Source organism: Tupaia chinensis, unplaced genomic scaffold, assembly GCF_000334495.1.
Source record: "Tupaia chinensis unplaced genomic scaffold, TupChi_1.0 Scaffold143996_1, whole genome shotgun sequence".
In the NCBI taxonomy this organism is placed as follows: Eukaryota; Metazoa; Chordata; class Mammalia; order Scandentia; family Tupaiidae; genus Tupaia; species Tupaia belangeri.
Window position 1 is genome coordinate 1,587,937 of NW_006203847.1, and position 11,941 is coordinate 1,599,877.

The following is an 11,941-nucleotide window of genomic DNA, read 5'->3' on the forward strand; positions in this document are numbered from 1 at the left end:
TATGAATAGTAGGGTAAGAACCAAAAGAAAAATATATTGTGGAACTCAGGCAAAGAGTTTCAGAAAGATGGGAATAATCTGCAGTACCAAGTATCTTCTAAAGGTTAATTGAAATAAAATAGAAATTTTATAACAGAGTTATTCTTATTCTTAATAAAAATGGAGTCAGTGCCATGATAAAGGTGGAAGCCAGAGTTCAGTGGCCTGGAAAATACTTGAAAATGAGAAAATAGGGACTGTGAGTGAAAACAGACTTTTAAAAATTAGTCAAGAAAAGAGAGAAGATGAAAACAGCAAGAACAAAGACTTAATTGAGGGAGGGATGAATTTCATTTTTGTCAAGCAAGAAGATTCAACTCCCAATTCCAAGAAGATAGAACTACAAATCCCAACTATCAATCTCTCTCTTTCTCTCTTGCTTTTTCCCTCTATGGTCCAATTAAAATAAACAAATAAAGTTACATAAAATAATTCTTAAAAAAGAAGATAACAAAAAGATCATCACAGTGCCAACCACCAGAAGTAGGAGCTCACCGACTTCAGCTCACTCTATTATCTATAGGTTCAGAGTCACTGAAGAGGACTTGATACACAAAGCAACAGTTGGAACATTACTCACAGACAGTAAGATCTGTATTGTACCCTAACCTCCCATGACCAGTGGGTCTCTCCTAAAAGCTGACTCAGGGCATTGGACTGAGTCATGCTGCAAGCAAAAATCCTACTCCCTTTACATAGACATACTGGTTGGGTTGAACAGATATCATATGACACACACACTCCAGCAATACAGAACAGTTCACTGAGTAACCAGAACAGGAAACAGGTTTCTATTAAAGAAGAATCTGAGTCCAAATAACAGCTTTCATATAGTGGAATGTTCTAGGCTCAGGGTACCAATTGGGAAATTCTGAAAAGGGGCAGTAGGTCATCCAATGGCTTTACCCTCAACAATTTTATTGTTAAAATAAGAGATACTAGAACCTGTGAGTATAAAGTAAAGAAGTAGGAATTGACGGCATAGAACAGAGAGGGAATAACTGATGGAGTGCAGTCCTGGAGAAAATTATCTCTGATGAGGGCAAGAACATAGGTGGAAGTGATTGTAAATTTTACAATGTGGTTGTACACTATTCTAAGAATATTTTTAAGAAAAGGTTGACCTTACGACATTTCCCGAAGTTCCCCACTAGATAGAACTATAATACATTTTGTACGCTTCAAAACCATTCATTAATATTTCAGCACAGCTGAATGTTTTTACCATTAGGTTGTGTTGTCTTATGCAAAGTTGTTTAAGTAGCTCTTTATTCTCCCAAAAAATTTATTCACAAAGAAATATATGTGACTTTTCTTTTCAGATCCGTCCTTAAATTACTATTTCTTTCTTATTTCCTATTTATGTCATAAGGAATTAAATATTAATAGATTGTCTTTGATTTAACCTACAGGGAATATAAATGGTATCCTGGAAAAAAATTTACTTCAATTTTACTTGCTACACCTCTGCTTAATACCTCTTTAGTGCTTTAATTCATGCAGAAAAGGTTAAAATGTACTAAATGTGACAATTCCTAAATGGAAAGCACCGTGCCTCTGGATTACTATGGCAGTAAAGTACAATCATTCTGGAGGAAGAAAAGTGCTAGGGAAGATGTCAGAGTTGGTAGCTGAGTTGAGCGACCATGTGGCCCTCTGTGAAAGAGGAACAGTAGAAGTAAAGGGACCTGGATAAATATAATCACATCACTTTTCTGGGAAGTGAGATGAAGAGTGCATTGTGATTTCCAAAGTCACAATTGGAAATTTTACACTGTAATATCACTTCTTGGGGTACTATAATATGTTGTGGGCTTATGAATGCAAATTGAAATAAAGAATTCTGGGAATCACTGTTTTTATCCCTAATGTCATCTGTTCTCTGGTTAGTTATCTTGTTTAACAATAGGAATTCCTCTGAAAAGGATATTAGAATAACTGATGAGGCATGTATGATCTCATTCTTATGTTTAAAAACCAAATACCCTTCCTTATCTGTCATATGTTGGCAGTTGTCATATTGGGCTTTTATGGCTATTTGGAAAGGGAAATGGAAACATAAATATGGAAACCAAAAAATCCATACCTCCAAAACACTTTCAATTCTCTTGCAGCAAAAGGAAACTTACAAGTTGAATGCAAAGAAGATCTAAGCAAAAGAGCTGCAATAATTAAATACTTTTTCTTTGGTTCTAGTTAGTTTAATACTAAGAATTTACTGCATGGAAATACTCATTGTTTTGTGGGAATCTTTGGTCAAAGTTGAAAGATTGTTTTCTTATCATGTCACAAATTAACTAATACATTATATTTATAAGGAGGTAGGTCAGCTCCCACAATTGAAGAAACAGATATTAGTGAGACGAATTTTGCCCCAAATTATTTTAATATATGTTTAGGATATTATTAAGTAATAATTGCATATTGCCCTCAATGTTTATCAAAGTTGCTAGTGTGATTTTTTTGTGTGTGAAAATGTTTCAAATGTCCATGCACAAATGCAATCACTACACATCTCTACTCTCAATATTTTCAAGTACAGATAAAAAGATATTTTTCCACGTCCAATCAATCCATCATAACTTGATGAGCGCTTCTTTCCTTTCATGCACTTCCATCCTTCTTTATATACAGGATGATGATTTGGGAAGATAGCCAATGAAAATTATTCTTTATCATTGTGGGCACAAAGGGGAAAAATTTCCTCTTTTTGTTAACAGAAATGTTGCAATTCTTCAAATATTTGAAAAATTGTAAATGTCTAATGCTGCATTTTCCTGTTCCTTTTGTAAATGATTTCCTAGAGATTTTAAATGTCTAAACTTTGCTTTAAAAACCCTAATTACAGTGTACTGACTCCATATATTCACATATAAAAGAAACATTGTCACATGGCAAATAGTCAAAGCTTTGGTCTACAGAGGTAGCATTTGTCCATTTCAGTCCTTGCATTAGGACATGAAAAGATTGCCCACACATACATACACAATTACAAAGACTGGAGTTAATATCCTCTCCTTATTTACGCATTTGCCAAATCAGCTTCACTAGGCATTGATAACAGTCTACATATTTGTAAAATGTGGCCTCAGTGAATTTAATAAAGTGACTACAACACTACATACATAAAATAACTAAATAAATCTATATTTACTAATTTGATAAAGTGTCCACAGAGAGTTAAATATATATTATGAGAATATGTATATATATGTATATATATATATATATATGTGTAAAAAGTAAATATATTAATACATAATAAGATGAATAAGTTAAAGAAGATTTCTTTATGGCATAATTTTGCCCATATAAAATATGTACAGATATGCTGATATATGTATAAAAAGGCTAGAAGAATACATCCATAATTGTTAATAGCACTTCTCTAGAAGGGGTGGAGTTCGGTAGAAATTTGTTTTCGGTACACTGTTTGAAAGTTTTATAAGCATTATATGTTACATACTGATCTATACATGGTGATTGCAGCTATTTCATGGATTTAGTCATTTTTATAATATATGAACATTTTTTATGTAATGGAAATATTCTCCCTCTTGTTTTCTCCCTCTTGTCAAATTATGCTTATTAGGGAAATATAATGATTTAATATTCTAAGGACTTGAATAACCTTCTAAAATAATACAATTAATTATATGTATTACAATTTCTGAGATAGAGTTAAGTTTTGAAATTTGCTTCAAAGTATACTTATCTTTTAATACTTATTATGCTTTTATAAATTTTTATTATTTTGTTCATGAAAGTAATTCAACAGGAATGATTAAAATGATATGCTTCAGTTCATAATCAAAAGGACATTGAATGAGTATGATGTATTTTAATGAGAGTCATTTCTGGTAACTAAAACCTAGACTCTCACATATAAAATACACTTGGTAAAACATTACCTTGACACTTTTCAATGTGTCAATTCTATTTAAATTTATGTATATTCTTAAAATGAAAATAGAGTCAATTCTATTTAATTTTATGTATATTCTTAAAATGAAAATATTTTTAACTTAGGATAGAATATTTCCAAAAGAATGATTGAAAAATCAAAGCCATAAATAAAAATATTGCTTTAACCAAGCTTAGAAATAATAGCTTATTGAACTTGTCCAAACAGGTGAAACAAAACAAGTGCTTCTCATTTTCAAAAAAAGTAAAAAATAATCATACCTTTTTCTTTATAGCTCTCAAGTTCTGTGGCTCTTTATAATAATTACTGAAAAATATGCAGTTTAGTGAATCTATCTAGGACTATTTTTCGCTGAAATAAAAAGAAATATGATCACGGAAAAATAAAATCTACTACAAATATGGAAAGAATGAAAAGATATTTTTTATATGCCAGAGGATATATACATACCAGAGAAAGAGAGAGAACACGGTATTTCTATTATTAGCAATACAACATATTAAAATACCATGTATAGTAGAATAAATTTAAATACTTTATAGTATGATGATAAAAATAATTCTTTTTTTTTAAGTGGTTTTTGCTATAGGGTGCGTGCACTTGCCAGACAGACAGAGACAGACAGAGAGACAGAAAGCGAGAAATCACCCCCCAGGGGGGATGGCCACGTCACAATCCCTTCTCCTCCATTCTCCTCTCGGGATCTTGGGCACGCACGCACACGCGCCCAGCATGAGTTCTAAGCCACCGGGTCCAGGACGTGAACCGCGGTCGACTACGTGGGAGTCCAGCGACATAGCCATTACGCTAACTGCTGGTCCCACAAACACAATTCTTTATTAGAACTTTTGTTTTTCATAGAAATGCACAAGATGAAGGTGTCCTATTTCATTCTCATTAAGTATCTTGCCTAAATTATAAGATAAACGTCATAAAGGAAAATCAAATTTTCAAATGAATGATTATTTACTATTAGCTCTGTTTTTAAGAAATCGAATGTTGTTTTGCTGGAGATTAGGACCACACCTTTCACAAATTTATCTCTGCACTGTATTCATTATGTGTTAAAATTTTCTCAAAGACTTTACACATTATTTATATAAAACTTTTCTTCTCGCTCTTTCGTGGTCATCGCAGGAGCGGCAGTGTCTAAATTGAAGTTCAATCCTTTCTGATTTCTGACTAAAACAAAAACCACAAAAGGCATTTCAATGCACCTTCCCACTTCTGACGGAAGATTATGTCTTCCCCCCTTTCCAAAGAGCTGAGGCAGAAGTACAACATGCGATCTATGCCCATCTGAAAGGACTATGAAGTTCAGGTTGTGCGAGGAGACTACAAAGGTCAGCAAATTGGCAAAGTGGTCCAAGTTTACAGGAAGAAATATGTCATCTATATTGAGCGGGTGCAGCGGGGAAAGGCTAATGGCACAACGGTCCATGTGGGGATTCACCCCAGCAAGGTGGTTATCACTAGACTAAAGCTGGACAAAGACCGCACAAAGATCCTTGAACGGAAAGCCAAGTCTCGCCAAGAAGGAAAGGAAAAGGGCAAATATAAGGAAGAAACAATCGAGAAGATGCAGGAGTAAAATAATCATATATACTGTTCTTATTAAAAACTGCTAAAATGAAAAAATTTTTAAAAATCTATTCTTCTCAAGTTCACCTAATACCAGTGAAGTGGATACACGTTTCCAAGGAGTATAGTAGACTCTAGTCAAAACCGATTGCACAGTAGTCATTTCCTTGAATCTTTGGTGTCCTCTTAAAAACATAAATGGATTTTTGAATTTTATTTCGTAATACATATTTGTTTAAACAAAAATAAACTAAGATGCTTTCACCCAACTTTGAGGGTAAACTTGATTTGACAGAATGGTGGATTCTATTTATCTTCCAATTTTGCTTAACTTTATACCAAAATAATTTTGAAAAGCACAATGCTATAGAATGTCAGAGCCTGAAGCTGAGATTGAAAAAATGACATACTGTGTAATTTCTCTTTAGAAATATTAATGCAAGAAATTAATGAGCCATTTAACTTAGGCTCTCAAAGAGCCTAAAAAAACTATGCTTTGTGTGACATTACCAAGTGAGAAACTTACATTGAGTCAACCTATTCTTCTTCGGTCATTTTAATATTGTAATGAAGTATTCATTGTTATATTGGCCAAATCTGAATCCTTATAATTTTTGAGTCATTAATTCTTGATCTATTCTAGATGTAGTAAAAAATTATAACTCCTAAAAAATAAATCCTGGAATTAAAGTGCACAGGAACATTGTTTAAAAATAAAATTTTAATTTTAATTGATATGAAATATGTGTGTTTTTTTGGTCCATCTGTAATGTGTGCATATGTGTGTATGAGAGAGAGCTACAGAGAGAAAGGGAATTACTTTGACTTATTTTTGAGGTAAACAGAAAAAAAATGCCTGACCAAATTTTAAATATGTAAGTTTCTTCTGTGGTGATAATAAAGTTTCTAATGTCAAAATAAACACTTTATCAACTTATGAACACTGTTAAATTGTTTGAAATAAACAAATAATTAGTTCATTTATCTGGGTGTATGTGTATATATGTATAAAGCTAATGCATTTTGATGAACTCAAGTAGCTCTACCTAATCAAAAACTCTATAGGAACTATACAGCTATTTGTCATTATCAAAATTGGTTCCTGCAGGGAACCAGCAGTTAGCGTAATGGCTATGTCGCTGGACTCCCACGTAGTCGACCGCGGTTCACGTCCCGGACCCGGTGGCTTAGAACTCACGCCAGGCGCGTGTGCGTGCGTGCCCAAGATCCCGAGAGGAGAATGGAGGAGAAGGGATTGAGGCGTGACCATCTCCCCTGGGGGGTGATTTCTCACTTTCTGTCTCTATGTCTCTCTCTGTCTGTCTGGCGAGCGCACGTGCCCTACAGTGAAAATCTCTCCAAAAAAAAAAAATTGGTTCCTGCTAATCTCTGATTATAACTTTCCTAATCAAAGTTGACTCTTTTTGAGCAAGCACATACAGTACACATATAAGAAACATAAGAAATATGCCTAAAAAACACAAAAACAGCAAATATTTAAAAAATGCCATTAATTTAGTAATTAACATCTACCATTTACTGTGCTAGGAACTTTATTTATATAAATTATTTTATTTACTTAGCACAACTATTAGCCTGCTTTTCTTTTGCTGAATAGATGAAAATTGGAATGCAGAGAAATTTACCTAATGCAGCATAGCTAGATAATACTGGCTGAAACCAGAGTCAAAACTAAAATCAGCTTCTAGAATTATTTATCACTAAAATAAAACATATATATACATACACACACACACACATAATTTTTTAGAAAGATTTTTGCTATAGGATACGTGTGTTCACCAGAGAGCCAGAGAGACAGAAAGCAAGAAGTCACATCCCAGAAGGGATGACCACACTGCAACCGTTTCTCCTCTGTTCCCCTCTCAGGATTTTTGGTACGCAGGCACATGTGCTCACTGTGATCTTCAAGCTGCAGGGTCTGGGACTCGCCTCCCTTAATTTCCATGCTAGTCACATCCCTTTTGATTTTCTTTAGGGTATGTGTTCTGGCCTAAGACAGTGAGAGGAAAAGTGAGAAATCACCTCCATATGGGATGGCCATGCCACAATATCTTCTCCATTTTTTCCCTGGGATTTTAGGCACGCACTCACACACAGCTGGCGTGAGTTTCAAGCTGTCAGGTCAAGGACTCAAATCATGGTTGGCCATGTGGAAGTCCAGAACTTTAACCACCATGCCATCTGCTAGTCCCCTCTCTTGGTTGTCTAAAACAAATAAGAAAGCATATTCTCTGATCTATATCAGCAGTTTTCCACTAGGAATATTCTCTGAAATGCTAGTCAATCAAGGAGCTTCACCACAAAAATAGACTTTTTTTTTTCTACTGCATAAAGAATCTGAAAAATGTTTCAGTTTAAAAATAGAAAAGAAAAATGGAAGAAAGAAGTGAGAAAGAAGAAAAAAAGAAAACTTAATTAGTTGTTGAACCCAGGAATTTTCTATCATTACTTTTTTAACAATAGGTAGTTAACAGCCTACAAAACACATCCATTTTAGTAGCTTTACTATGGCTGAAAATCTAAATTCATATCACTTGAATCAATGGTATGTTCCAACTAGCCAAGATAATTCTAAATTTCTACTGGAATCTAAAATGTTCATTTTTTCTCTTAGTTTTGAGTTATCTGAATATTTTATAAGGAGAATTTCTTAAGTTCCATTAAAGATTTTGTTCACTATGTTGGATCATACAGAAAAAAGGATACAATCGCAACTTCTTCTGCTAAACTTTTTACCTTCCAAGTAAAACTCTGGCTGATTATCTGATATCTTTGACATGATATTCAACTGTTAATTTATCTAACACTTTTATCACTCTAGAAACATTTTTTTTCAAATACTATTGTGTCACAAGAGGTTTTGTCATTTGGTTTATTAAAATCAACCTTAATCTTCACATACAGATTGTTGTGGTTTCTTAGTTGAATGCCAAAAATATTTGCCCCAAATATTTGAACTAGCAACTTTTGGTGGGTGTATACCCCACAGACTCTAGTCTTTAACTTGACCAAAACCAAGCCAGATTGAAACAGAATATGTTAGAATTTATAGAAAAATAAACAACTCTAAAGTTAATCTATAAAGAAAACTTCAGTTATGCTATATATTCTTAGAATTAGTGACTCTCTTATTAGAAATGTTCTTCTATCTAAGTATTTTCTCTTTCAAAATTAGAAATACAATACATTTGCTCAGATGCAACTATTCCTGGAAAATATAATGAAGAAACTCTCTTTCAGGCTCTCTTCCACTTTCCTGTCTTCTTACTCTACAGTCTAACTCTCCTAGAATAGAGCACATGTACAGATTCATTAAATAAACTATAGTTTACAACATTACTCTAATTGTTCAAGTTAAACAAACTTCATGTCTTTCTTTAATACTGAGCAATAAGACAGCATTGCAGGGTGGAGTTAAGTTTCTTGAACTTTCTGATCATAGAGGCTTGTGCAAATTGGTGAACCTCTCTTACCTTCAGTTTCTTCATTTTATAAATGGAAAAAAATAAAATGTACCTCATAGAATTTTTGTGACTAAGAAATGCTTTATGCATGCACATTCACACTCACAAAGTATATAGTATGTAACACTTAACATATGGTAGGCATTGCTGTTACTAAAATTGGAATACTTACAATTACTTAAATGTATTTTTAAATTATTTTCAATTAAAATAATTACTAATTAAATCTACTTTTAGAAATAGAATGCTTTAATTTTTTCAAATGAAAATTATTGCATTTCTTTCAGTCTGATAATCAATAAGATAATGAACATCACATTCTTGAAAGAGGAGTGTTTCTCTGTCATACATTTTATTTTGTGATTATAGTGATTAATTTTACAGTGTTTGAAAGTTTATCTTCTGTAGTATAGTGATTTGAAAATACGTCACACTGACATGGAAGTTTGTCAATAATGTGTCAGCATGTTCGACTTGCATAAGATGCATGTGAGAAGTCATTGAGAGTTCTCAAATATTTTAGAAAAATGTCTAAATAAAGCAATGAGCCATGAAAGTTGCTTTTGTGTTTTTAATAATTTTATTATTTTTCTGATTACATCAGAATGTGAATCTTCTATCATGTTTAAACAATAGTTATAGTGAATTTAAGTAAAATTCTATTTAGTTCAATAGGTATGAAATTATAAAATATGAATGGGTCACAATTATTCAATTCTAGAGATAAAAGCATGTGCATTTTATTTTGTTTGGTAGGTATTTAGTTTTGTTCTATTTTCCAGATATACCAGGGTAATAATTTCAAGGTTCTATTATATTTCTCTAAAACATTAGAAGTCTATACTCTTACTGACCTAAACTTTCATTTTAACAACTCAATTGAAGTATAATTTACACACTTTGAAAAAATCACTACAATCTATTTTTTTTTTCCCTACCCCATATAGATCTGATCATCACTAGTTATAGTTGATCCTATTTTCCACCCTCAGGTGCAGGCAGATAGTAGTTTCCTTCCTGTTTCTGTAAACTACACTCTCCTGCACATTTCATATAAATGGTGTTACAAAGCATGTGAAATCTTTTTATCTGGCTTATTGCAGTTAGCATGAGGTTTATGAGGTTCATTCATGTTGCAGCATATTCTGCCTTTTTATTTTCAAAGAGTATTCATCTATATGTCTTTAAAAATAAGAAATATTTTATTTAACTATATTTTATTTATTTATTTAAATTTGACCAGAGAGAGATAGAGTGAACGAGAGAGAGGGAGAAAGCAAGCCGCCAGGTCCGGGACTTGAACTACCATGTGGGAAGCCCAGTGCCCTTAACCACCATGCCACCTGCTAGCCCCATTAGCTATATGACTTTAACACATTTAGTGTAATCACTCTTGAACTGATAGACATTTGAGTTGTTTCCACACTTGGCTATTATGAATAACGTTGCTGTAAACGTTCATGTTCATAATTTTTTGTATGGAAATGGGCTTTCCTTTCTATTAGAAGTTACCTAAGAGTGAAATGATTGTGCAGTGTGTAAATTTATATTTGACTTCTTAATAATTGTCAAAATATTTCCCAAAGCGTGTGCACAATTATACAACCTCACAAACAATGTATCAGCATTCCAGTTTATCTACATCATCACCTCCATTTGTCAATTTTGGGAATGATACCTTTCTTGTTAGTGTATGATGGTATTACACTGTGATTTTGACCTGTATATATTAATGACTAATTATATTAAGCACTTTTTAAGTGCTTACTCACTATACATATCTCTTATTTCTCAAAATGTTCATTGATATTTTTGGCCCATTATTTATTTGAATTTTTCATTTCCTTTTTATTGAGTTGTAAGAGTTATTTATATATTCTGGATTTGTAAGTCATATGATTTTTCCTTAAATAATTATTTATTTAATTTTATTTATTATGATGATGATTATTTAATGTGACCAGAAAGAGAGAAACTGTGAAAGCAAGCCTCCAGGTCCAGGACTCAAACTGTAGTCGGCCATGTGGGAGTCCAGCACCTTAACCACCATGCCACACGCCAGCCTCATAAGTCATATAACTTATAAAATGTTTTCTCTTATATTTTCACTTTCCTTATCATGAATTTTGTAGCAAAATTTCTTCAACTTTGATGAAGGTAAGTTAATTAAAATTTTCTTCTATTGCTGGTATCCTTGGTGTCAAATCTAAAGAATCTCAGATAACCTAAAGTCACAAACACTCACATACTTTCTTACAGAAATTTTAGAATTTTCAAGCTTAAGTTCACAATGATCATCCATTTTGAGTTTTTGTTTTTCTTTTTGTGTATAGTGAAGTATTGGTTCAAATTCATTCTTTTGTATATAAGCGTCATGTTGAAATGATTCCATTCCAGGTTGAATTGATTAGATTCTTTGTCAAAATCAATTGACAATAAGTGTTTGAGTTTCTATTTTTTAATTTATTTTACATTCATTCAATGTACATCACCACAGCATACAAAATGAGATTTCCCATACAGAAAATCTGTTTATTGGTTTAATCAATAATATTACTATATATATTATCATCGACAAATAATTTTTTCTTTCTTATTTCTTATGTATTTTGTGTTTTTTCCCTTGATTCCCTACTTCTCAAGGTAAGGGTTTCATTTTGAACTGTAAATTCTATTCCATTAGCCTGTACCTATTATCATGCCAATGCAATGATATTCCAATTACTACAATGCTGTAGTACATTAAAAAATACATGTTCTTCAACTTTCTTCTTCACTGTCAAGACTGTTTTGACTATTATGGGTCTCTTTAATTTGTATATGAACATTAGAATCAACTATTACATTTCTACAAAGAAGGGAGCTAGAAAATGAAAAGGGTTTATATTGGATATATTCATCAATGTAG

At 32.5% G+C, this 11,941-nt stretch overlaps 1 pseudogene; it reads left to right on the forward strand.

Moving 5' to 3' along the window:
- Positions 1–5,117: 5,117 nt before the first annotated feature.
- LOC106733525 (60S ribosomal protein L26 pseudogene) lies at positions 5,118–5,559 on the forward strand (annotated as a pseudogene).
- Positions 5,560–11,941: the final 6,382 nt, after the last annotated feature.